This window comes from Microcaecilia unicolor, chromosome 8 (assembly GCF_901765095.1).
Source record: "Microcaecilia unicolor chromosome 8, aMicUni1.1, whole genome shotgun sequence".
Classification (NCBI taxonomy): Eukaryota; Metazoa; Chordata; class Amphibia; order Gymnophiona; family Siphonopidae; genus Microcaecilia; species Microcaecilia unicolor.
Genome location: NC_044038.1, coordinates 196,578,278 through 196,605,953, shown reverse-complemented (window position 1 = coordinate 196,605,953; position 27,676 = coordinate 196,578,278).

Sequence of the window (27,676 nt, the reverse complement as noted above, 5' to 3'; positions counted from 1 at the left end):
ACGAAACGCCCCCTCTGGGTACATTTTCTTGTAAAAGACTAGCGGTCTTGGGTGGTTTTTTTCCTTTGTTTTATTATACACTTTAGACATGTTTCTGCTAGTTGTACCATTTTTGGGGCATTTTTCTGTTTAAAAAATAAGCCCCTAAATCTCATCTAACATTTGGATGCCCAGTCTTCCAACTTCTTAAGGTCTTCCTGCAGTTTTTCACAATCCACATGTGTTTTAACAACTTTGACTAGTTTTGTGTCATCTGCAAATTTAATCACCTCACACAATATATACACACATGCTATATATATACATTAATACATACACACAAGTACACACACACACTATATATATGTATATATATATATATATATATATATATATATATATATACACACATACATACATATGCACACACATATACACTATATATACATTAATATACACATGCACACACACTGTATGCATATATACATACACACAAATGTGCATTCTCTATCTATCTATATACAGTGCAATCTGCTTAAGTGCAAGGGTCTGGGACCAAAGAAATGCATGCAGTTAACCGGAGCGTGCACTTAACCGTTGTGACCCAAAGAAGCTTGACATCTGATAAACATATGTACAGTATTGTTTATTATTATACGTACAGTATACAGTCTCCGTTAAATGACGTTAGGCTTACTTGAAGTAATCAATTATAGTCCTCTGTACACTATTGGGTCTGTGAGTTCCATAGACTACGTCTGCCAGACGGTAAAAACTGTCATACCACTGACATCCAGTGGCCTCCAGTTAGGCCCGCATGGTGTCCAGCACTCTTGCAAAAGTGGCAGGAGGAGGTTGTTGAATTTCATCAGCATGTGCCTCGCTGCTCATTTCTTCATCTGTTTCATCATCAGCCATTGTTGCCTGCGTGTAGGCGCATATCTCGACATCAGTGCTGTAGTCAACTGTTTGTAGATCATAATCAACAGCTAAGTAGTGATGAAACTCCTCTTCAGTAACACCGGCTGGGATGTCAATAACCTGTTCATCTGACGCGTTTGCAACAGCTGCATCTGTTTCGTCCCTCTCCACATCCTTAACAAAGCTTGCGCGCTTGTAGCAGTTCACAATGGTTGCCTGTGTGTCATGATTCCAGGCTTCTTTCTGCATATGTAGGGAATCCAACAGTGATAGATTACGAGCCAGTTCAACAGCACGTTTATCCTTGCCAGTCTGGTCATCCATGATGCTCATCAGACGACGTAGCACAAGAGCCCGATAATGTTGTTTGAAATTGGCTATTATGCCCTGATCCATAGGTTGGATCAGAGAGGTAGTGTTTGGTGGCAGGAAGACCACCTTGACGTTAGACAACCTGACATCACCCCTCTGTGCAGCACAATTATCACAAAGCAACAAAATCTGATGCTTTTGTGCCCGCATTCTAGTGTCTAACTTCTTTAGCCACTGCTTCCAAATTTCCCCAGTCATCCATGAATTTGCGTTAGCCTCGTATGACACAGAAAGTCACTTAACTTTCTTGAAGCAACAGGGCTGTTTGCTCTTTCCAATGACGAGGGGTTCCAACTTCTCACTCCCATCCATATTGCAGCAAAGGAGGATCATCATTCGGTCCTTCAACGTTTTACCTCCAGTAGTTTTGGCATGTTTGAATGCAAGTGTTCCATCAGGAATTGCTCGCCAGTAGAGACCGTTTTCGTCAGCATTGAATATGTCACGAGGTGCAAACTCGTTCAAGATGGTAGGAAGAACTGAAGCAACCCAATTTTCAGCACCAAAGTCATCAGCATCTTGTTTCTCACCATGCTGTTTCTTGAATTTTATGTTGTACCTCTCCTTCCGTCTTTCCAACCATCCAACAGTGGCTTTGAATTCAGTTAGTCCAAGACTTTCAGCTAGCTGGTTAGCTTTCTCCATAAGTAGTGGACCACTGACAGGAAACTGTCTGCTCCTAACTCGAGAAAACCACCGAAGAAGAGCATCTTCTACCTCCACAGCTTTTCCCGCCCGTTTTTGTTTCCATTGTGGATTTGTATTGTTTTGCCAGTCTTCCAGAAGCTGGTCTTTCTGCTTCAAGACACGTGAAATTTGACTGGGATTGACACCATATTCTTTAGCAATAGATGCTTGACTTTGTTTTCTAATTTTTTAAGAACTTCTATTCGTTCAGCCAGTGTTAAAGTCTTACAGTTCTGCCGCGACGATGACGACCCCAGTGTACATTCTAACAACATTCTTTCGCTTATTCTGCCTGTGGCAGCTAAAGGGGTGGTAAATTTGAAATCTCATTGGTTGTCACCTGCCAATTGACTTCCATATTCCGTGTGTGCGCTTATGCAGAGTCTTCCTTGCAGAGGAGTGGTCTTAAACCATGCATATAAGCGAATGTTGCACTTATCAGTGGTGAGCTAAACCGAAGTTTGTCCCCATAGAAATTGATGACACCAAAACGGGACCGAAGTATGGCATGCAGTTAAACAGAGCATGCACTTATCCAATGCGCACTTCAATGGACTGCACTGTATATATATATATATACACAAACACATACACATGTGCAAATACTATATACATGCGCATGCACACACAGAGATGCATTATACACACCCACACGTTATGTACATGCAAGCACATGCACTATACGTACACACACAAGCACTGTATACATGCATACACACACACACACACACACATATTTTTCCCGGGTATTGAATGACAGCACCCTACAGGGAAGTGTTTCCTTCCTCTTTCCTCTCACCAGTCCAACCTTTCTTTTCCCCACTCTGTTTCCTGCTCTGAATGTCTTGCTGTGGAAACAAAGAGACCCAACTCCTAAGTGCTGCCAATTTCCCAGGATGGAAAAATGTATTCCAATAAATCCCCCACTCTTCTCTTACTTCTTCAAACCAGTGACACTAATGTCCCCAGACTGTTCAAAGACTGTAATACAGCAGGCAATTTTCCAGCAACATGCTTTTGTTTGAAACAAACAGGACGTTTTAACTAAATGTCCTGTTTCATTTCTTCTAATTTTGCATTAAAATAAAATTAAGAAAATAAGCCATCAACCACCAGTCCTGTCCGAGACCACCATCTCTCTGTCCCCACCAAAAGAACAGTGCCAGCAAAATGTAAATATTGAAGTCAACCCCCCTTCAATATTTTCCCCTACTCTCTATTGTCCAGAGCCTCATATACACCTGCAATGAAGTCCATATGGGTCAGAGTCCATCTCCAGTCAGTCACCATATAGGCCCACAATTGCTGTTATTCAAGAGGACGCAAGCCTAGAATACTTTATTCATAGCACACAGTGAGCAATACAAAATCTCTTTACAGTACACTCTTTTTATAGCACAGTCAATGATACAGCTTACTCTGTTCATGGCATACAATCAGTGAAGCAACACAATATCTGTATAGTGTACACAATCAGTGATATGGTGTGCACACAGTTAATGAAACAGTACAATCTCTGTACAGTGCACAGTCAGTGATACAGCACTCTCTATTCATAGCACACAGTGTGTTATATAATGCTCTGATTATAGCACACTCAGTTTAGAGTACACAGTCACAGATACAGCATGTTATAATGATAGCACATAATGTGTTACTTAAAGCGCTCTGATTATAGCCCACCATCACTGGTACAGCACACTGATCATAGCAAACAGTCTGTCATACTGCACACTGTTTATAGCATGCAAACAATGGTTCAGTACACTTGGTATACAGCATATAACAGTAATGCAGAGTGCCCTGGTTATAGCTCATTTTGTATGCTGTAATCTCTGATGCACTATTCTACATTAATAGCACACAGTCTCCCATTTATAATTCACAACTGATGATACAACAGATTCTGAATACAGCACATGGTCAGTAATACAGTCTCCGATTTATTGCATACAATCGATGACACAGCACACTCTGTACACATGGTAATACAGTGCGCGCCAGTTATAGTGCACAATCACTTGTACAACTTGCTACGATTGTGTGCTCTAATCTGTGATATGCTATTCTCCATTCATAACACATAGTTTTCCATTTATAGTGCATGATGATGATACAGCACACTCTGTAAACAGCACATGGGCCCAGATGCTCAAAACCTAATGCCGGTGCTAGGAGTGATTAGCGCCAGAACTGCACACATGTTAATGTGCGCAGAATGCGCAAAACCCTCCAGCATGTGTGCACTGAAGATCAGCACAAATTGTATTTAAATGCATTGAAATGGATTCATATCAGGGTGATTATGTCTTCACTCCAATGCTCAGAAGACAGCGCAGAAACTAACGCTGGCCTTAACACTGAAAGCACACTGCCAGGTCGTGGATGGCATTAGGGTTTTGAGGAGAGGATTTCTGTTATATTTTTCCCATTAAATTGCTGGGTTTTGGCTTCTTTTGAAGGGAGAAAGAAGCCCATGCAGCCTGTAGTGCTGATAGTGAGAAAAAAAAACATGTGAATCTGGCAAATCCAGGAGTGAGGGCGAGCATTGGCACCTCTTTTCCTGCAGGTTGGTGTGAGCCTCTTAGGGGATTTAAACTGCAAACATTTGGGAGGCTTATATTTCATGGCATGGGGGAAGGATGCTGATGTGCTCTTGCACTTCCAATTTTGCCTGGCACATGAGCACAGCAGTTTCACAGTAAGCGCAGCTCTTGTGCACGTGTCAGTCACATTCCTCCCCTTTGCTTTGGGAATTGGGGGGCTAGTTTTTAGCGCTGTTCTTGCGCTATGCGATGTCCACTCTTCCTTCTAGCTCTAGAGTTTTGAGCATTGGAGCCATGGTTTGTAATATAGTCTGTCATTTATAGCACACAATCGATGATAGAGCACACTCTCCAGCTTATAATCAAAAGAGAAAAACGCCTATATTTCGACCCAAATCGGGAGATGGGCGTTTTTCTCGCAAAGGCACCCAAATCGGTATAATCGAAAGCCGATTTTGGGCGTTTCCAACTGCACTCCGTCGCGGAAACGAATAAATTTGACGGGGGCGTGTCGGAGGCGTGGTGGAGGCGGGACTGGGGCGTGGTTATCAGCTGAGGAGAGATGGGCGTCTTTAGCTGATAATCGAAAAAAAGGCGTTTTTACCGAGATTTTGGGTCACTTTTTTTGGACCCTTTTTTTTTCACGAACAAGTCCCAAAAAAGTGCCCCAACTGCCCAGATGACCACTGGAGGGAATCGAGGATGACCTCCCCGGACTCCCCCAGTGGTCACTAACCCCTTCCCACCAAAAAACCCCCACTTTAAAACTTTTTTTCCAGCCTCTATACCAGCCTCAAATGCCATACCCACCTCCATGACAGCAGAATATGTTCGATCCTGTCACAGCCTTTCCCTGGGTCAGATGTGGCTCTCAGGTGCACTACAGGGTCACATCAGCATTGCATTGTGGTGGGTTTAGGGTATTGGGCTCCGTGATTTAATTAGCTTGTGTTACAGTCTCACGATGTTGGTAGTTGGTAGGCTCTTCTCCCATGGTGCTTTTCCCCCTGCCTACTGGGTCAGAGTGTGTCCAGTAGTCCATGAGGTAGTGGCCATTTTTGTAAGCCAGTTTTAGATCCCTTCCATGTGTTAGCCACGTTAGAGAACTTAGTTCTTACCTTGAATGTGGCTGAAAGATGGCATTTTACAGCATTCTGCCAGCTCTGACCTACTGCTAATCTCACAACCAGGGAGACTCGTTGCCAGTGGGGCACAACCTCTGATCTGCAGTTAGCTGTGAGTAAGCGTGCTTATTCCAATAAAGGACGTTTTCGGAGAGATTAGTCTTCAGGTGTAAACTGGTGTGCCAATGTTATACAGCAGTAACAAGTCCTAAAGGCCTGCGTGTATGCAGGTCCCTGAAGCACTTTTAGTGGGTACCGCAGTGCACTTCAGCCAGGTGGACCCAGGCCCATCCCCCCCACCTGTAACACTTGTGCTGGTAATTGGGAGGCCTCCAAAACCCACTGTACCCACATGTAGGTGCCCCCTTCACCCCTAAGAGCAATGGTAGTGTTGTACATTTGTGGGTAGTGGGTTTTGGGGGAGGGGTTTGGGAGCTCAGCAACCGTGGTAAGGGAGCTATGCATGTGGGAGCTTTTTCTGAAGTCCACCGCACTGACCTAGGGTGCCCACTTGGTGTCCTGGCATATCAGGGGGGCCAGTGTACTACGAATCCTGGCCCTTCCCACGACCAAATGGCTTGGATTAGGACGTTTTTGAGCTGGGCGTTTTTAGTTTCCATTATCGCTAAAAAAAACAAACACCCAGCTCAAAAACATCCATTTTTTCAAAAATACGGTTCAGCCCGCCCCTTCACGGACCCGTTCTCGGAGATAAACGCCTATGGAGATAGGCGTTTCTGTTCGATTATGCCCCTCTCTGTATACAATACATGGTCAGTAATACAGTCTCCCACTTATAGTGCACAATCGATGATACAGCACATGGTCAGTGATATAGAGCTCTTTGGTTATAGTGCAGTCACTAGTACTATACAGTCTTATAGCCCTCTCTAGGGACTGTCACTGTGACGCTAGTTTAGACAAAAGGAATAGTTAAAGCTGAGAGGTCATTATTAGCTAAGGTTAATAGCATCCATGCCTAGTAGAAACCACAGGGTACAGGAGGAAACAGCTGGGCTAAGTTGTATAATATTTCAAAAGCTTAGCATCCAGTTGATGTTTATATTGCTGTACAAAATATTTTACCTGCATTCAGTATCCCCATCCCAGGAGCTTATAGTCAGTCTCCCTGTTAGTGAAGTGCACAGGGCTCCTTTAAGAAGTGGTTTCCTTCTCCTTAAGGGCGCTGGGTCTTTTCCTGTCCATCCTTTTGTCTGGACAGAGGCTCTGCAGTAATCACTGGGGCCTCTTTCTCCCATCATTGTTGGCTGTGCACAATGGCCACTGTTTGTGTAAGTGTGTCCCAGGAGCTGTACCACTCCCACATGTGTCCTGTACTGATAGCTCAGAGCCTTGGCTGTGACAGCAACTTCAGCTGATAACAATCCTAGCTTAGAAACTGAATGGGTTCAAGGGCAGCTTTTTATAACTCTAGTTTAAGATGAGGTATAAAAAAACAGACAGGAGGATCGGTAGTTTACTGGGTTTGACCTTTCCCCTTTGGAGATTAAGGTGCAAATGTGGCTTAGGATCCTGGGTACCAGCGGCCATAAATAATATTTCTTTCATTCCAAGCAAAGACATTAACTAATTTTAATTTATTTATTTTCAGGGGGATAAGAAGCATAAAATGTAATGTACTTTTTTGGGATCTTGCCAGGTATTTGTGACCTGGATTGGCCACTGTTGGAAACAGGATGCTGGGCTTGATGGACCTTTGGTCTGTCCCAGTATGGCAATACTTATGTGCTTAAAAAGCAGTTAGTCCAAAAGCTGATCCTTACACTTCCTAAAAGTCTCACTGGAGAATGAGCCTCCTAAGACTGCTTGAACTGGTCAGTCCCTACCATCCCTACTCTGCCCTGTTATCACTAGCCTGAGCAGAGTTCAGACAGCAGCCCAGAGACATTTCCCATGCAGCCATCCAAGCTTCCTCTTAGGTACCATCAGCATCTTTAACATTGGAGCTGCACAATCTCCTAAATAACAGGCCAGCATCACCTGCTCAGTGATCCCAGAGGAAGATAATGAAAGCACAGGACTATACAAGGAGGAAGGTCAGCCCCCAAGAGTTCCCAGAGTCTGTGACCCTGCTCTGACCCATTTCCTAGCATAGGGATCACACATACACATCACTAGAATCCTTTGGATGCAACATTCGTAGGACAAAATAACATGGAACAGCATTTTCAAAAAAGCATTCAATTCAGAACTGGGATATTTAGCTCATTGTGTCAAAAAAATGTCCATCTTACAGCCATTTTTGAACAGGAAAAACGTCTGGGTTTCCCTTTTGAAAATGGCTCTAAGATAGGTGTATTTGCACAGAAGACACCTAAAAAGAAGACCCATTTTCCAAACTGACACGTCCAACTTATAAATGACAAAAAAACAGCACAAAGACGTCTGGCATAATTTAAAGAGAAATAGCTACACAGACATCCCTGCAGGTCAGAGAAGTAACCCAGTGGTCAGTGCAGTGGACTTTACACAGTATCACCCAGATACAATTCTCACCATAACACCCAAGCCCACCCGTAGCTACACCCCTGCTGCAGAGAGAGAGAGAGACAGCCAGGAAAAGCATCCTGTGCAATTTATAAATGTGCATTAATAAAAATTCCAGTCATTCAAGTCTGGCTCCTAGATCCTACGAAACTTTGTCGAGACCTGCTCTAGGGTATTCATATACAGGTTTTCAAGTCTCTTCTCATATGTCTTCTGGTGCAGAACAGACCCTATACTATTTATGTGCCTTCCTCTGAACCACTTAAAGTCTTTTTATGTCCTTTGTTTTGCAAGTTGTTCATAGACATTTTCTTCTGTGAATGGTGTGATATCTACTCCATTCCCATATGTGCATTTTCTTCTGCGAATATGGAGCAGAAGTATATTTAGAAGTTTCACTTCTTCCGTATCACTGTCCACACATTGATCCTCAGCACCTTTGATTTGTGCAGTTCCACCTCTGGCTTTCCTCTTCTCAGTTTACCTGACAGTTTCAGTTGCGTGGATCATGGCAGCCCAGGTGCAGGCTGGGTAGAAGCTGTTTCGGGGGGGTGGGGGTGATGAGGCAGAAAAAAGATCACAAATGATCCAGAATGGGCTGGGGGGGGAGGAGTTGTAAGGCCATGACCTGGTTTGGTCAGGCTGGTTTGAAAAAGGAATTCTCACCGGGCGAGGAAGACTTGATTGGTGGCGAACAAAGGGAAGGTTGAGGCTAAGCAAGGTTACATATAGGCAGCCACCTCCAAGGAGCAGGGTCTTTCATCCTGCTCCATGAAGGCGGCTTATGCATTTCAAAGCTGTGTTAACCTGGAGCTTGGCAGTTTATCGGTGTCCCAGTAACTGGCATGGCGATGGGGGATTTTCTGTTCAGTGCATCTGCCAATGGTTTTGCCAAGGAAGTCTCCTTGACTGTGGGGAACTCATTGGATGAGAACTTGAGTCCAGACCAGATGGGTTTGCTGCCTTCCTTGTTGCCAATGCGCCATTCCAAAGCCATGGCCTTCTCAGTGTTGTTGTTGGAGGCTGTCGACATGCATGAGGGCAAGCAGCCCAAGATGTCCATGGGTAAGGACACCAAAGGGAAGGGCCCAGCCAGTCGCATAATGCTCCCCAGTGGTGTTCCTTGGTCGGACACCACCCGGGGTGGATCATCACTGCACAACCCCCCCCCCCCCCCCCAGGTGCGGCGTCCCCCCTCCTGGGTGCATCGACACCCCCAGGTGCAGCTTTGTTCCCCCCTCCCCCGGTGCATCAGCTCCAAACACACACACCCGGGTGCACTGCTCTTACCTCCTGGGGTGCTGGAGGAGCCATGTGGCTGTCGGCTCCACCAGTTCCCTGCTCCCTCTGCCCTAGAACAGGAAGTAACAACAGAGGGAGCAGGGAACCGGTTGAGCTGACAGCCACAAATCTGCTCCCTGCACCCCCCTGCAGCGTGGTGGCAGACCGCCCCCACCACCCCGCCCTTGGTACACCGCTAATGCTCCCTATTGGATTTGTTTAGATTGTGAGCACATCTGGGACAGTGAAAGTACCTGTAAAATTATATGCAAGCTACCTTGATTCATGCTCAAAAGAGGCAATATATCAAATTAATAAATGATGATAAATGATGATTTGGCTCCCAGTGTTGCTAGGGAGCAAGCTATGTCCGCAAGACCATCAGGGGTAGCTGCATGGTCTGGATCAGCTTTGGACCTAGACCTGGTCCCTCCCAACATCTACTCCTTTAGCTGGCTCAGTGCCTGGGGTTGGTTTCTCTTCTGGGCTGGCTAGTGAGGCTGCAGCAGCTCCTGCTCCAGCTCTTGCCTCTAGGGAGGTACTGGGCTCTCTAGATTGGGCTACACTTCCTCCAGGTCCATGGGGGTTGGTTTCCTTTTAGTCCTTGGGCCATGACAGGGTTTAATGTTTGGCAGCAGTGCATGGGATCTGTATGGCCTATGGGGTTGGGCCCTACTTCATGGCTTATGTTCCCTGATGCTGGTGGAGTGGGAGCATGCATCCTGGGCCACTGCCTGAAGTTCCTTGTCCTGTTTCTGCTGTTTCTTCACAGTGCAGACCCCTGAGAACCAGCCTGGTGAGGAAGTGGACAGTGGAGCATCATCCAGGCTTTCTACCTTAGTGGCAGTGGCAGAAGCTTTGTTGACCCATACAAGCAGCCCTGGATTATTGGGAGACCAGCAAGGAGAGTCTTCGGCAACCCAGGAGACGATGGCACCTTCTACAGTAGTAGCTGGTGATGGTGCAGCTTTGGCAACTGGATACAGAAATGGGAGCAGTGGAGTTGCCCATGCTGGTAATGATGCTGCTGGGGCCTCTAGGGCAGCAGGTGTAGCGAAGAAGAAGCACAGGAAGGGCAGGTGGCACAGAGATTCCTCTTCTTCCTCTTCTACTCCTGGTGATGGCTGTTAAAGAGGTGGGGTTGGAAAGCTGCATGAGGAAATCGAGTTGGGGTGAATAGCAGGTTCTTTTCACCAGAGTCCTTTTAGGACTTTTGTGCTATCTCCTTTGGCAGTGATCCCTAAAAAGGAACTGGGTAAGTTCCGTTTGATTCATAACTTGTCTTACCCTCCTGATTCCTCAGTTAACAACGGTATTCCTCGGGAGTTTTGCACAATCCAGTACGTGTTGCTGGTTAACGCTGTTCACCTACTCCTTCAGTTTGAACGGGAGGTGTTATTGGCTAAAGTTGACACTGAATCTGCTTTTCGCTTGCTCCCTGTTCACCCAGATTCCTTCCCTTTGTGGGGTTTCAAATTTTATGATCAATTTTATTTCGATAAATGCCTTCCAATGGGCTGTGCCATCTCTTGTGCCTATTTTGAGATGTTGAGCACCTTCCTACACTAGGTGATGGTACAGCAGTCTGAGAAAGCCTCCATAGCCCATTATTTGGATGACTTTCATTTTGTTGGTCCCCAGGGGAAGAAGGATTGCGAGGACTTATTGCACACCTTTATGGAGGTTGCAAGTGAGTTCAGTGTTCCACTTCCCTTGGACAAAACAGAAGGCCCTGTTCCAGTTCTGGTTTTTCTGGGTATTGAGATCAATGCAGTAGTCATGGTGACTAGGTTGCTGGTGACCAAGGAGGAGCAGCTCATCAGAGCTATCACCCAGGTGCTGACAGCCTCTAAGGTTACTCTGCATGTTAAGCGGTCCTTGATTGGGAATTTGAATTTTGCTTGTCAGGTAATTTCAATGGGGCAGGCCTTCTCTCAGCACCTAGCAGTCTTGACAGCTGGTGTGAAAAAGCCACATAATTTATTGCAGCTGCCATTGGGGGTTCAGTAGGATTTGCGTATGTGGTTGAGTTTCCTAGTTGCCTTGAACAGGACTTTGCCTATTCAGACTGTGGAGGTATCCAACATTGAACTGGAACTGTATACAGATGCAGCCAGTGGTATGGGTTCAGAATTAATTGTCAAGGGGCTTGGTGTACTGTGGTTTGGCCTGCAGATTGGATTCAGAGGGGTCCTACCAAGAATATCACTTTTCTTGAATTGCTCCCTTTTGTAGTGGCTTGTGAGGTGTGGCCAGGTAGGCTGCGTGATAGGTACTTGATAATCTGGTGTGATAATAGTGGAGGTCGTTAACAGACAGGTGGCAAGATGTATGAAGGTGAACCTACTTATGAGAGATTTGGTTTTGTGCTGCTTGCGTTTAATCTTCATCTGTAGACAAGACATGTACCCAGAATGGTCAATATTAAACTTGCGGATGCTCTCTCTCTCTCATTTTTAGTTCATCCAGTTCCGGGCTTTTGCACTGGAGGCAGAGGAGGATGGGGAGCCCATGACAGTCCACCTTTGGGAACTGGGTTGTATGCAGTCTGGAGAATGCTGAGGCATCAGCTATGTGGTCCTTGTACTCGACAGGATTCCTGAAAATGAGAGCTTTCCTACTGGGGCTGGCTTGGGTTCCGGGACCAGTACCTGACCATATGGTGGCTGAATACATTGCTCAAGCAAAGACCTCTGGCCTTTCCAAAGGGGCTGTATTGTAGGATTTACTTTCTTTACCAGAGCTTATGGATTGGGGAACCCTTCAACGGGTTTCGTAGATCAAAGCAGTGGCGTAGCCACAGGTGGGCCGGGGTCCACCCACTTTGGACTCAGGCCCACCCAAAATTGTGACACACTTGTTGTGGCTGGTGGGGATCCCCAAACCTTGCCAGCTGAAGATTTTCTCTCCTTGGGCAGCCAGCAGCATTTGCCTTGTGCTCATTCTGAGACCGGCCCTTCTGCACATGCTCAGTTTTTGCACATGCAAAAGCACTGAGCATGCACAGCCTACCATCAGCAGCATCAGTTTAAGGTTAGTGCTGCTAGCTGCCATTTGAAAGAGTGCTGGCTGCTCGAGGAGGAGGAGGAAATCTTCAGTTGGTAGGGTTTGGGGATCTCTGCCAGCTCATGTATTTCATATTTGGTGTTTCTGGGCAGGGAGGGGTGAAAACAGGAGCAAACTGGAGGGGGACCGGGGGGTGGGCAAATTCCATGCCCACCCCCTTGGTCTCAGGCCCACCCAAAATTGGCCATCTGGCTACGCCCCTGGATCAAAGAATGTTCGCAAACTAGGGGCGGCAGGTGTCTACTCTCCAGGATCATAGGCGTCTGATTATATATGATAGATTGAGGTGGTTGCTGACGGTGGTGCCCTTGGTCATCTATTCTAACTTTAAGGCACTGCTTTTTAAATCTGCCTTCTCCATGGCCTTTTTTGGGGCTTTGCATATGGACAAGCTGGTGATGAATTTGAGCATTGGAAAGGATGCTGAGGATTTGTCCTTTGAGCATGTTTCCTGTGAGGATTAAGAGTTGCAGCTATATATTGCTCATTCGAAGATGGACCAAAAGAACAGAGACACACCTTGACACTAAAAAGAACATGTCCGGTTAGGCAAATTTCCTCATATCTGCGAGTGAGGCCGATGGCAGGCCCTTTGCTGTTAGTGCATGCGAATGGGTCAGTTTTATTCCAGTATCAATTTACAGCGGTATTACATAAATTGTTGGAAGCATTTGGAGAGGATCCATCTCTGTTTGGTACCCATTCATTCAGCACAGGTGCAGCCACCAGCACATCTGTGGCAAGGTTGGGTGAGGACGCTATAAAGAGACTGGGGTGTGATCTTCCGGTGCTTTTAGAGATTATATACACCTGCAGAATTTCTGAGGGTGTGTTGGACTGCTGATTGCTCCTTGGCGGGTACATTTTGTGGCGGTGCCATTAGGAACTTACGGATTTGGACTTGCAGCCTGTGGAGGTCTGTAAGTGCATGTTCTAGGGGGCAGGGTATGGAGGGGAGGGCCTTGGTGCCTTCTGTGCTAGACAGTTAAGAAGGGTGGGTTCTCGCTTCTCTCTCTTTTTCTTACTTTCAGTGGAGCCTGTTGCTCCCGTGTGATGGGAAGGCCGGGTTAGCTGGTGTCTTACTTTGTCCTATTTTATGTGCTTTGGTTGGGTATATTTGATTTTCTCCTTTTTTTCAGATGCAACTGACAGTTTCTGTCCAGTATGGATTGTGGGCCACTCATTCATTCCTTGAGCAAGTCACAGAGCGGTCCATCGTCCAGGTGGTCTTTACCTGGGAATGGCGTATCTTGGGGTCAAAATTTCCTGGCTGGGAATCCAGGATATGTGCTGGTGCCAGTTGATCCCACTTCTGTATGACCTGCGCTCCAGGCCCAGGCACCCAAAGCTGCTCATTGGCAATGAAGTGGACTCCTGGACCTGCAAATGGTTAATTGACACGGTCAAGGATGACTTAAGGCTGATGCTGTCCTGGTTTCCAACCTTGAGATTGGTCTAGTCGGACATTATTCCACGGCTCCAGTGTCCCCCTAAAAGAGATGAACTAGGGGCCTCATAAAAATTAATAGACAAATTGGACTGTGGTTAATGGCCCAGTGGGGGGACGGGGGTTCAACTGTGTTACTAGTGGGTGGACACTACTTGCTTGGATCTTTTTGGGCAAGATAGGATTCATCTTTCTGACGTGGGTTTAGATTTGTTTTTAAACAATTTTCATGAGTTTATTGTATACAGTGGTGGAAATAAGTATTTGATCCCTTGCTGATTTTGTAAGTTTGCCCACTGACAAAGACATGAGCAGCCCATAATTGAAGGGTAGGTTATTGGTAACAGTGAGAGATAGCACATCACAAATTAAATCCGGAAAATCACATTGTGGAAAGTATATGAATTTATTTGCATTCTGCAGAGGGAAATAAGTATTTAATCCCTCTGGCAAACAAGACCTAATACTTGGTGGCAAAACCCTTGTTGGCAAGCACAGCGGTCAGACGTCTTCTGTAGTTGATGATGAGGTTTGCACACATGTCAGGAGGAATTTTGGTCCACTCCTCTTTGCAGATCATCTCTAAATCATTAAGAGTTCTGGGCTGTCGCTTGGCAACTCGCAGCTTCAGCTCCCTCCATAAGTTTTCAATGGGATTAAGGTCTGGTGACTGGCTAGGCCACTCCATGACCCTAATGTGCTTCTTCCTGAGCCACTCCTTTGTTGCCTTGGCTGTATGTTTTGGGTCATTGTCGTGCTGGAAGACCCAGCCACGACCCATTTTTAAGGCCCTGGCGGAGGGAAGGAGGTTGTCACTCAGAATTGTACGGTACATGGCCCCATCCATTCTCCCATTGATGCGGTGAAGTAGTCCTGTGCCCTTAGCAGAGAAACACCCCCAAAACATAACATTTCCACCTCCATGCTTGACAGTGGGGACGGTGTTCTTTGGGTCATAGGCAGCATTTCTCTTCCTCCAAACACGGCGAGTTGAGTTCATGCCAAAGAGCTCAATTTTTGTCTCATCTGACCACAGCACCTTCTCCCAATCACTCTCGGCATCATCCAGGTGTTCACTGGCAAACTTCAGACGGGCCGTCACATGTGCCTTCCGGAGCAGGGGGACCTTGCGGGCACTGCAGGATTGCAATCCGTTATGTCGTAATGTGTTACCAATGGTTTTCGTGGTGACAGTGGTCCCAGCTGCCTTGAGATCATTGACAAGTTCCCCCCTTGTAGTTGTAGGCTGATTTCTAACCTTCCTCATGATCAAGGATACCCCACGAGGTGAGATTTTGCGTGGAGCCCCAGATCTTTGTCGATTGACAGTCATTTTGTACTTCTTCCATTTTCTTACTATGGCACCAACAGTTGTCTCCTTCTCGCCCAGCGTCTTACTGATGGTTTTGTAGCCCATTCCAGCCTTGTGCAGGTGTATGATCTTGTCCCTGACATCCTTAGACAGCTCCTTGCTCTTGGCCATTTTGTAGAGGTTAGAGTCTGACTGATTCACTGAGTCTGTGGACAGGTGTCTTTCATACAGGTGACCATTGCCGACAGCTGTCTGTCATGCAGGTAACGAGTTGATTTGGAGCATCTACCTGGTCTGTAGGGGCCAGATCTCTTACTGGTTGGTGGGGGATCAAATACTTATTTCCCTCTGCAGAATGCAAATAAATTCATATACTTTCCACAATGTGATTTTCCGGATTTAATTTGTGATGTGCTATCTCTCACTGTTACCAATAACCTACCCTTCAATTATGGGCTGCTCATGTCTTTGTCAGTGGGCAAACTTACAAAATCAGCAAGGGATCAAATACTTATTTCCACCACTGTATTTTCTGAGGATTTTTGCCTGGTAGCCACAGCTTTATCGGGACCTTCTTGGAGGGGGGGGGGGGACCCCGTTCCATCGGGCCCCTATGGCAGACACCCAAGCTATAGAACTTGCTCATTGGGTGATGAGTGAAGGAAGTAAGGCTTGATGAGCTGGATATCAGGATCAGGTGACCTGATTATAAGTGGCATGAAGGTCCATGCCAGTTCCTGGTGCCTCGGTTGTTATAGTGAGGCAGTTAAGCAGTAGAGGTTATGTTTTTCTATATACCAAAGTAGCTTGGGTGATGGGTTTCATTATGTTAATGTTATTAATTTACAACTGTTGTTATTAACAAACAAAAAGCTGCAGCCTAATTTTCTCCAATTCAGTGCCATGCCTTTTTATTTGCCAGTTGTGTTTAATATGTTATCTGTACTGTTAAAGTGACTAAGGGGTGCCTAAAGACTAATGTTCCAGATCCACAAGTTCAAAGTCTTTTCACCTTGCTTTACATTTTTAGCCATTTTTTCTTCTGACCCTTCTTTTGCCATCCTTATTTATTTCATCATCTCTTTCAGCTTTATGTGGTCTTCTTTTCTATGTTCTTCTTCTTTACGTGCATTTAATATTTAAACCACTTTGATTGCAACCACAGAAAAGCGGTATATCAGATCCCATCCCTTTTCCCTTTCCCTTTCATATTCCTTATTTTGGGACCACCACCTTTTTGCCTTTATCTTTGCAGCCACTTCTCTGGAGACCATGTGGAGGGGCATAATCGAAAGGGACATCCTCGTTTCGATTTGGACGTCTTCGCAGAATGTCCCAATCCGGGGGTGGGGAAACCTGTATTTTCAAAACAAGATGGACGTCCATCTTTTGTTTCGATAATACGGTCAGGGGCGTCCAGATCCTTAAATTTGGTCATCCCTAGATTTGGTCGTCCTTAGACTTGGTCATTTCTGATTTTCGGCAATAATCGAAACCAAGGATGTCCAGCTCAGAAACAACCAAATGCAAGCCATTTGGTCATGGGAGGAGCCAGCATTTGTAGTGCACTGGTCCCCCTGACATGCCAGGACAGCAACCGGGCACCCTAGGGGGCACTGCAGTGGACTTCATAAATTGCTCACAGGAACATAGCTCCCTTACCTTGTGTGCTGAGCCCCCCAACCTCCCCCCCCCCCCACAAACCCACTACCCACAACTGTACACCACTACAATAGCCCTTACGGGTGAAGGAGGGCACCTAGATGTGGGTACAATGGGTTTGTGGTGGGTTTTGGAGAGCTCGCTGTTTCCTCCACAAACGTAACAGGCGGGGAGGATGGGCCTGGGTCCGCCTGCCTGAAGTGCACTGCACCCACTAAAACTGCTCCAGGGACCTGCATATTGCTGTGATGGACCTGACTATGACATCTGAGGCTGGCAATCAATATTTTTAAAGATGATTTTTGAGGGTGGGAGGGGGTTAGTGACCACTGGGGGAGGTCATCCCCGATTCTCTCCGGTGGTCATCTGGTCATTTTGGGCACCTTTTTGTGCCTTGGTCGTAAGAAAAACACGACCAGGTAAAGTCGTCCAAGTGTTCATCAGGGACGTCCTTGTTTCTTTCGATTATGGGTCGAGGACGTCCTAGTGTTAGGCACGTCAAAGTCCCACCTTCACTACGATTCTGTGAGAAGGACGTCCATCTTCCAATTTATGTTGAAAGATGGGCGTCCTTCTCTTTCAAAAATGAGCCCAATGGTATCCTTTTCCTCTTGCTTTTATTTACCTTCCTTACCTAAAGGTCTATTGCCCTATTTAAATGGCCCATTTTAGTTTAGCCCACAGTCCTTCCACTTCCTTTATCTCCTCCCTCCCACCCTGCCAAGTCAGCATGTTTGCAATCCAGGATTTTGAGTTTGATGTGACTGGACTCTGCCTTAACTTTTATATTGAATCACACTGTGTGACGATCACAGTTGACCAATTCGTCACCCATCTAATCATTAGACACATTTGTGAGTACTAGATCCAGTATCAACCCTTTCCTGGTGGGTTCCAGATAGATAACATCAGTTTTAGAATTCTTACTCTCTTTCCAATTTCACTTGTGTTCAATAGCCAAACAATAGATTATGTGTGTGTTCTTGTAAGTATAATTCTGTCTGAACAATTCTGCTTTTTGTTTAGAAAAATGAACATTACTTCCTCCTTGCTATCAATCCCTGAATATTTGGTGTCTTTGGGATTCTCAAGTGACATATGTGCCTGCACTCCGCCACCTTCCCAGACCCTAAGCAAGACCAAAGCATCACCTGCCATTTCAGTTTCTCTGTCCACGCCTAACACCTCATTCTCATAAGTATTGCCATACTGGGAAAGACCAAAGGTCCATCAAGCCCAGCATCCTGTTTCCAACAGTGGCCAATCCAGGTCAAAAATACCTGGCAAGATCCCAAAAAAGTACAAAACATCCTATACTGCTTATCCCAGAAATAGTGGATTTTCCCCAAGTCATCCATCCAAACCTTTTTTAAACTCCGCTAAGCTAACCGCCTTTACCACATTCTCTGGAAACGAATTCCAGACTTTAATTACATGTTGATTGAAGAAAATTTTTCTCCAATTCATTTTAAATTTACTACTTTGTAGCTTCATCGCATGCCCCCTAGTCCTAGTATTTTTGGAAAGCATAAACAAATGCTTCACATCTACCCGTTCAACTCCACTCATTATTTTATAGACTTCTATCATATCTCCCCTCAGCCGTCTTTTCTCCAAGCTGAAGAGCCCTAGCTGCTTTAGCCTTTCCTCATAGGGAAGTCATCCCATCCCCTTTATCATTTTCGTCACCCTTCTCTGCACCTTTTCTAATTCCACTATATCTTTTTTGAGATGCAGTAACCAGAATTGAACACAATATTCGAGGTGCAGTTGCACCATGGAGCAATACAAAGGCATTATAATGTCCTAATTTTTGTTTTCCATTCCTTTCCTATTAATACCTAACATTCTATTTGCTTTCTTAGCCGCAGCAGCACACTGAGCAGAAGGTTTCAACATATCATCAATGACGACACCTAGATCCCTTTCTTGGTCTGTGACTAACGAGGAACCTTGCATGAGGTAGCTATAATTCGGGTTCCTCTTTCCCATATGCATCACTTTGCACTTACTCACATTAAACGTCATCTGCCATTTAGACGCCCAGTCTCCCAGTCTCATAAGGTAATTTTTCACAATCCTCCCGCAATTTAACAGCTTTGAATAACTTTGTGTCATCAGCAAATTTAATTACCTCACTAGTTACTCCCATCTCTAGGTCATTTATAAATATGTTAAAAAGCAGCAGTCCCAGCACAGACCCCTGGGGTACCCCACTAACTACCCTTTTCCATTGAGAATACTGACCATTTAACCCTACTCTCTGTTTTCTATATTTAACCAGTTTTTAATCCACAATAGAACACTACCTCCTATCCCATGACGCTCCAATTTCCTCTGGATTCTTTCATGAGGTACTTTGTCAAACGCCTTCTGAAAATCCAGATACACAATATCAACCAGCTCACCTTTATCCACATGTTTGTTCACCCCTTCAAAGAAATGTAGTAGATTGGTGAGGCAAGATTTCCCTTCACTAAATCCATGTTGATTTTGTCTCATTAATCCACACTTTTGAATATGCTCTGTAATTTTGCTCTTTATAATGGTCTCTACCATTTTGCCCAGCACTGACGTCAGACTCACCGGTCTATAATTTCCTGGATCTCCTCTGGAACCTTTTTTAAAAATCAGCGTTACATTGGCCACCCTCCAATCTTCCGGTACCACGCTCGATTTTAAGGATAAATTACTAACAATAGCTCCACAAGTTCACTTTGTACTCCACAAGTACTCTGGGATGAATACCATCTGGTCCAGGAGATTTGCTACTCTTCAGTTTGTAGAACTGCCCCATTACATCCTCCAGGTTTACAGAGAATTCATTAAGTTTCTCCGACTCATCAGCTTCGAATATCATTTCTGGCACCGGTATCCCACCCAAATCTTCCTCGGTGAAGACTGAAGCAAAGAATTCATTTAATCTCTCCGCTACGGCTTTGTCTTCCCTGATCGCCCCTTTTACTCCTCGATCATCTAGTGGTCCAACCGATTCTTGTGCAGGCTTTTAATATACCTAAAAATTTTTTTACTATTGTTTTGGCCTCCAACACAATCTTTTTATCAAAGTCCCTCTTAGCCTTCCTTATCAGCACTTTGCATTTGACTTGACATTCCTTATGCTGTTTCTTATTATTTTCAGTCGGTTCCTTCTTCCATCTTCTGAAGGATTTTCTTTTAGCTCTAATAGCTTCCTTCACCTCACTTTTTAACCATGTCGGCTGTCGTTTGGCCTTCCGCCCTCCTTTTTTAATACGTGGAATATATTTGGCCTGGGCTTCCAGGATGGTGTTTTTGAACAGCATCCACGCCTGATGTAAATTTTTGACCTTCGCAGTCGCTCCTCTATGTTTTTTTTGCACCGTTCTTCTCATTTTATCATAGTCTCCTTTTTAAAAGTTAAACACTAACGTATTTGATTTCCTATGTATACTTACTTCAAAGCTAATATCAAATCCGGTCATATTATGATTACTGTTATTAAGCGGCCCCAACACCATTATCTCCCACACCAGATCATGCACTCCACTAAGGACTAGATCTAGAATTTTTCCTTCTCTCGTCGGCTCCTGTACCAGCTGCTCCATAAAGCAGTCCTTGATTTCATGAAGGAATTTTACCTCCCTAGTGTGCCCTGATGTTACATTTACCAGTCAATATCGGGGTAATTGAAATCACCCATTATTATTGTGTTGCCCAGTTTGTTTGCGTCCCTAATTTCCTTTAACATTTCTGCATCCATCCTGGCCAGGCAGATGGTAGTACACTCCTATCACTATCCTTTTCCCCTTTACACGTGGAATTTCAATCCATAGTGATTCCAAGAAGTGTTTTGTTTCCTGCAGAATTTTCAATCTATTTGATTCAAGGCTCTTGTTAATATAATATAATAATACGATATAATTGTTACAAATGAAACGGGCGCTAGCAAGGTTTTCCCCCCCCCCTTTGCCCATCACCCGTCCCCCTTACCCTGGCGCATCACCAAGTCCCTCCCCCCGCACCTTCATGGACTCCCTCGCCACCCGCAACCGTGAATCCTAACAGTGGCCGGCCCCTGCTGCTTCTCCTTTTAAGCAGCAGGAGCCGGTAGATAAAGAGAAGAAAAAAAACTCTGTCGCAAAACGCACCTCCATAGAGAACCATCTCAGATTGGCAGACATCTCTGCAGGCGCTCCTCCTCTCCCCTCTGACGTCTGTGCATTCCTCCGGGGTCTCCCTGCAGGGGCAGTGACGTTGAGGGTAGAAGAGGAGGAGCGGTTGCAGAGACGTCTGGCAATCTGAGATGGTTCTCTACGGAGGTGCGTTGTAGATTTTTTTGTTGTTGTTGTCTTTATGTACTGGCTGCTGCTGCTGAATAGGAGAAGCAGCAGCGGCAAGACAGAGTTTCTATTAGCGGTTGCGGGTGGCAAGGCGGTCGATTGGGGGGGAGGGGCTTGATGATGCGGTGGGGAGGGGTCGGGTGATGCGGCGAGGAGGGAAGGGGGTAGGGGCGGGGCTTCGTGATGTTGCATCGCGCGGGGGTTGTTCAGGTGAAGGGGGGGGCAGTTAGTGGTCTCTCGCAGGCACCCCCTGCTCTTCATTATGGAAGGTTTTTTAAAAAAAATTTTGTTACACTTGTACCCTGCGGTGTCCCACTCATGGCAGGCTGGTACTTATTTTTACCTGGGGCAATGGAGGGTGTGTAGTGATTCCTAGTCAGGGGGAGGAGTACTCCTTCCCCTGCCTGGTTCGTTGTTTGTTGGAGGGGGTTGCAGTCCCTTCACTCTCTGTGTTCCGCCCCTGACGTCATGACGTTTGACGCGAGGGCGGGGCATAGAGACGGTGATTTGGAAGGCTTCACCACCATGAACTAACGAACTGTTTAGGGATGACTCCTGCAGGTTGTCTTCAGAACATTGAGGTAGCGTTTTATGTCCAGCCAGTACATAAAGACAACAACAAAAAAATCTCCTACAACGCACCTCCGTAGAGAACCATCTCAGATTGCCAGACGTCTCTACAGCCGCTCCTCCTCTTCTACCCTCAACGTCACTGCCCCTGCAGGGAGACCCCGGAGGAACGCACAGACGTCAGAGGGGAGAGGAGGAGCGCCTGCAGAGACGTCTGCCAATCTGAGATGGTTCTCTATGGAGGTGCGTTTTGCGACAGAGTTTTTTTTTTTTCTTCTCTTTATCTACTGGCTCCTGCTGCTCAAAGGAGAGGCAGCAGGGGCTGGCCACCGTTAGGATTCGCAGTTGCAGGTGGCGAGGGGGTCCATGAAGGTGCGGGGAGGGGCTTGGTGATGCGCTAGGGTAGGGGGGTCGGGTGATGGGCAAAGGGGAGGGGGAAAACCTTGCTAGCACCCGTTTCATTTGTAACAGAAACGGGCCTTTTTTTACTAGTACATCTATAAAAGGAAGGAGATGAGTTCTTGACCTAGTGAGATACAATGCTGCATATACTATGCAAGTGATAAGTAGATGTAAAAGGGACCTGAATAGGAGTAGAGAGGGAGAAAGTTGAGAATGTGTAGACAAAGAGAGAGGGAGATCTGAGTGTGCAAAGACATGGAGGGAAAGAGAGAGGGAGATCTGAACAGGCAGAGACATGGAGAGAAGAAGAGAGAGATCTGAGCGTGCAGAGACATGGAGAGAAGAGGGAGATCTAGACATCCAGAGACCATAGGCGGTTGGTGGCTCAGCTGTTAGGGGAGGCTAAAGTGGGCGGGGCCAGCCTGAGTCCTTAATTGCCTCGAAATATACAGAAAGGTCAGCAAAATAGTGGCAGATAATACCTTTTCTTAAATTTTGAGATTAAGATACATATCAAATGCCAGAGAATGAAGTGGCAAAGAAAATTAAACAGTGCAGGCTTCAGTAGCTATATACATAGGTCTTTTAGGCAACTGAATTAAAGTGGATTTTTTAAAAAAGTGTAAGTAGCTGATAACCTATATCTCTTGTAAACGGGACCGCTGCGCCAGTAGGGGGAGGAAGGAAGTCTCCTCCCCAGGATTAATCCAAGCCCCACAAATTGCCACCAGTAGATACTTTCAAATATTCTTTTCTTTTTATTTTTTTTTCAAGTTACAAACAAAAGCTTCAGTCCAGCCCTGGGTTTGGGCTGCCCCGGGCAGGGTAGTGCTGCCCCTCACCCTGCAATCCAAAGTCTCTGACCCTTTTTGAGGGCTGCAATAGCCCCTTTGGAAATACTTCCTTTTCACAGTACGTATCACAAGCAGTGCTGGCCTTTCAGCAGGATTGTTCCCTCCTGTCCAACCAGGGTTTCCAGCTCCCACAGTCCTTACACAACAATCAGGAGCAGCTGGGGAACCAGGCTTATAACTCTTCCAGCCCTCTGCCCCCCCAGCAAACAGTTCTCTTCCAGCCCTCTGCCCTCCCTCCTCTAGCAAACAGTTCTAATCAAAAACAGGCTTCTTCCTTACAACAAGTTTTAAATCAAAAAACTTTTAAACACATAGCTTTCCACTTTCAGGTGTTACCTTCCTCAGGGCTCTCCAGCTCCCATTCCATCCTGCCTTCTGCTTCTTGCTCAGCCTCCTTAACCCCCTCACCCAGCAATCCATCCCCTCCTCCTCCTGCTTCTCACCCCACCCTTCCCTCTACAGGTGGGAGGCATGATGTATTGATTACGGAGCCAGGGGAACAGGGCTTCTTCCTTCTCCCTCCCTCTTGTGGTCAGAGTTGGTATATAGCCATCTTGTCTATCCCTGGGTTCCCCTTGCTGGGACGGGCAATGCATTCTGGGAGACGTAGTTCAGGATTTTGTTGTTTCATTTTGTACCTCTGGGCTGTAGCCTTGTCACACTCTATAGAGGCCTGCAGTCCATCTGCCCCCTCTTTGTGTGTCTCACATCCCACTTTTCCACAGCCAGTCTGCCTCTCTCTCACGCACATATCTTCCCCTTCCACCTTCACAAGCTTGTTGATTTTGCTGCCTCATGAGATTGGAAACTTCAAGGTCAGCAAGTTCTTCATGAACCTTAAGATGCTCAAATATGTCTGAGAGCTCCATGGCTGCACAGTGCACTTGGGAGGCACTGTGGGTGGGGGTGGGGGGAGAGGAAACTGCTGGACATGGGGTAGTGAAGGGAAAAGGGATAGAATATACTGGACCGGAGTGTAGAGATGCCAACATTCTGATGTTATGACAAAGTTTTGATGCCACCTCAGTAAGGCCAACCCAATTCCTCCACTGTAAAACACTATATACAAAAGTATAGTATGATAAAGCTAAGAAGATAACTCCAAATGGAGGTGAGAGGTGTGTGAGAATATATGCGTGCTGTCCTCCGAGAACATCTGTTACAGGTAAGTAATTTTTGTTTTCTCAAAGAATAAGCAGCATATTCTCACATGTGGGACTCGCTAGCTGCCAAGCTCATAAATATAATAATGAACTTGGTAACTAAGGAGAAAGTGAGCCTGGAGGGAAAAAAAGGGTTGGAGGGCAAAGTTGGCATTCAATTAGTAAAAAGATTTTGAAGGACTGCTTGTTCAAACCAGCTATACCACCCAGAGTGCTGCTCCAGACAGTAGTGAGCACTGCAGGTATGGATAGAAGACCACGTTGCTGACTTGAAAATTTCTTCAGTGGAGGCATGCCATGGCTCTCACACTGTTAGTGGTTTCATAGCCATGAAGGTTCAAGTCCAGCTTGAGTATACATGTAGCAGATACAGTCAACCAGACAAGACAAGAAGCACTGTAAATATTACACCATGCCCTAAAACACCGATACAATATCTAGTGAAAACAAATTGAACAAACAAGACCGCAACAAGATCTCTACACACTCTACATGCTAGCAGAATACCATACCTTGGTCACACACACAAAACACATACAGACCCTTAACAAATGTGAAACAAGGGACCAAACGTCAGTAATAGAGATATGAAGGCAAAAAAATGAACTGGAAACCTCAGAAGTCAGACTCTGCACACAGCACTAATAGAGAAATAGAAACTCAAATAAAAAATACAATTGATATGCATTTCTAAAAGCTGACATTTCAGAATACTTTTTTCTACCTTTGTTGTCTGAGTATTTTATTTTTCTATTTGCTTTAGTCTCGATGTCTCTTTTCTGCTTTCTGTTCTTTCCCGTCTTTTAAGGGCTCCTGTCTATTAGACATTTCTTCTCTTCCCATATCCTCCATTCATCTTCCCTCTGTGCCCCTGTCCCTCCCTCCATGTTCCTTCTGCCTTCTTAGCATCCCTATCCTCCTCTATATTCATCATTTCTCCTCTGTATCCCTAGGTTGACCTGTCCTGCATTTCCACCCTGTGTCCATATCCCTTCCCATGATCAGCATTGCTCCTCTATGTCCCTATCATCCCTGTGTCCAACATTGTCCCTGTTTGTCCCTATTGCATATCTGTCCAGCATTGCCCCTCTGTGTCCCTGTCCCTCTGCTCCCTCCATGCCCAGCATCTCTTCTCTGTTTCCCTGTCCCCTTCCTCCCACCTGTAGGGCCAGTATCTCTCCTCATCCCCTTCCTCCCACCCATAGGGCCAGTACCTCTCCTCCTCTCTTCCTCCCTGATTCCCTCCCAGTCCAGTGTCTTTCCCCCTCTCCTCCAGTCCATTTCAGTCTCTCTCTCTTCCTCCCCTCCACCTCCCAGTGTCTTTCTCCCTCTTTTCCTCTCTTCCAGTTAATCTCAGACTTAGTTTCTCTCTCTCTCTCTCTCTCCACCTCCCCTCTCTTCCTTTCCTCCAGTCCAGTCACTAAGTTTCTCTCTCTCACTTCCCCTTCTCTCCATCTCTCCTTCAGTCTAGTCAGTCTCAGTATGTCTCTCTCTCTCCCCCTCCTTCCTGCAGATCCAGTGTCTCTCCTCTTTCCTTGCCCCCTCCCCATTCCAGTGTCTCCCCTCCAGGGTCTAGTGTCTTCCCCTTCTCCAGTCCAGCAGTCTCTCTTGCCTCTTCCTGGCCAAGTATCTCTCTCTCCCTCCTGTATCCAGCACCTCTTCCTGTCTGGTCCTACCCCCCAGGTCCATTGCAGCGCCTATCCTGCTCTTTCTTTCCCTCCCCCCCCCCCCCATTGCAGCATCTATCCTTCTCCCTTGCTTTTCTCCCCTCCGTTGCAGCATCTATCCCTCTCCCTCATTCCCTGCCGAATGCAGTGTCTATCCCTCTCCCTCGCTCCCCCCCCCCCCCGAATGCAGCGTTTTCCCCTCTTGCTCCCTCCCTGCAGTCTCTCTAATTTAATTAGATTGCTGCTGGTAGCACGGCAGCATACTAAGACAGTTTGCATCGGGTTTTCGTACTGACAGCCTTCCTTCCTTCCTTATGATGCGTCCCGCCCTCATGGAAGCAGGGTTTGGTCTGAGGGGGTGGGATATGTTGCAAGGAATGCCGTCAGGCCGAAGCCCCGAAGCATGCTGTTTTAGTACGATGCTGGCGTGCTGCTACTGGTGGCGATCTAAATCAAATTAGAGGGACCACAAGGAGAGAGAGGGATAGACACTGCATCTGGGGTGGGGGGGATGAGAGAGAGAGAGAGACACTGGACCAGAAGTATACTTTGGGGGCTTGTGGCTCTCCAAGCCTCTTATACTGGGCACCTATGCCAGAGACACAAAGAGAAAGAGAGATGGAGATCTGAGTGTGCAAAGACATTGGTGGGTGGGGGGAACCTGAATATCAAGAGAATCAAGAGAAAGAGAGAGAGAGAGAGAGAGAGAGAGATCGAGATCTGATTGTGCAAATACATGGAGGGAAAGAGAGAGGGAGATCTGAGTGTGCAAAGACATGAAGAGATAGAGGGAGATTTGAATATGGAGAGACATGGAGAGAAGAAGAGGGAGATCTGAATATGCAGAGACATGGAGGGAAAGAGAGAGGGAGAACTTAGTGTGCAGAGACATAGGGAAAAAGAAAGAGGGAGATCTCAGCATGCAGAGACATGGAGAGGAGATCTGAACATGCAGAGACATGGAGGAAAAGCGAGCGGGAGATCTGAGTGTGCAGCGATACGAGGCTGTCAAAAGCAGGCACGGTTTGTCTGACGCCAGTTGGGTGATGAGAGAGGTCACCCTCTGTTTTATCTCAGAGCAGCCACTGGAGCAGGAATAGCCAACACTTCCTGCGGACACTGCACTGCGGGGGGGGGGGGGGGTGAAAGGATGCACTTAGGATGGTCAGACCTCTCTTCCTCCTGACCAGACCATATGTATTAAGCATTTTTCCCACAGATACAAAATGGGAAAACCATTTAGTACAGTTTGGCACTCTCTCTGCTTAATCTGCCCCCTTTTCTAAGTCTCCACACACATAAGTTGTGTTTCTTTATGTCGCCTCTCTGTCTGCTTGGATATTGAGTACTTCATTTTCTTCTTCCAGAATTTGGGAAGTGAATCTTCAGAAGGTTGAAGTTGGCACCAGGGAAAAATAAGTGACCTAAACTCAAAGAATCAAAATGTTTTCGAAGAACCTTTAATAAAGACTTTTTTGGACACCCATCTGTGAGAGGGTCTTTCCTTTGCTCTACTATTTCAAGCTTGTGCTTTTTACTACAATCAAATACCATATTGCTAAAAGACACAAAATGCAGCTCCGCTCAGATCTGCCATCACTTTTCCTGAGATCTGAACCATCAATGCCTGCTTGCATTTTGGGGATATGGGAGAATAATTTCAGTTGTAACAATATATCATTTAATTTGTGATGATTTTATGTACAGTAAATTCAGCATACACTCAAGAGGTGGCTGTAAGTGTATCTGATGTCACTTGAGTGCAACAGTGTCTCCTATTCCCAAGAGCAAAA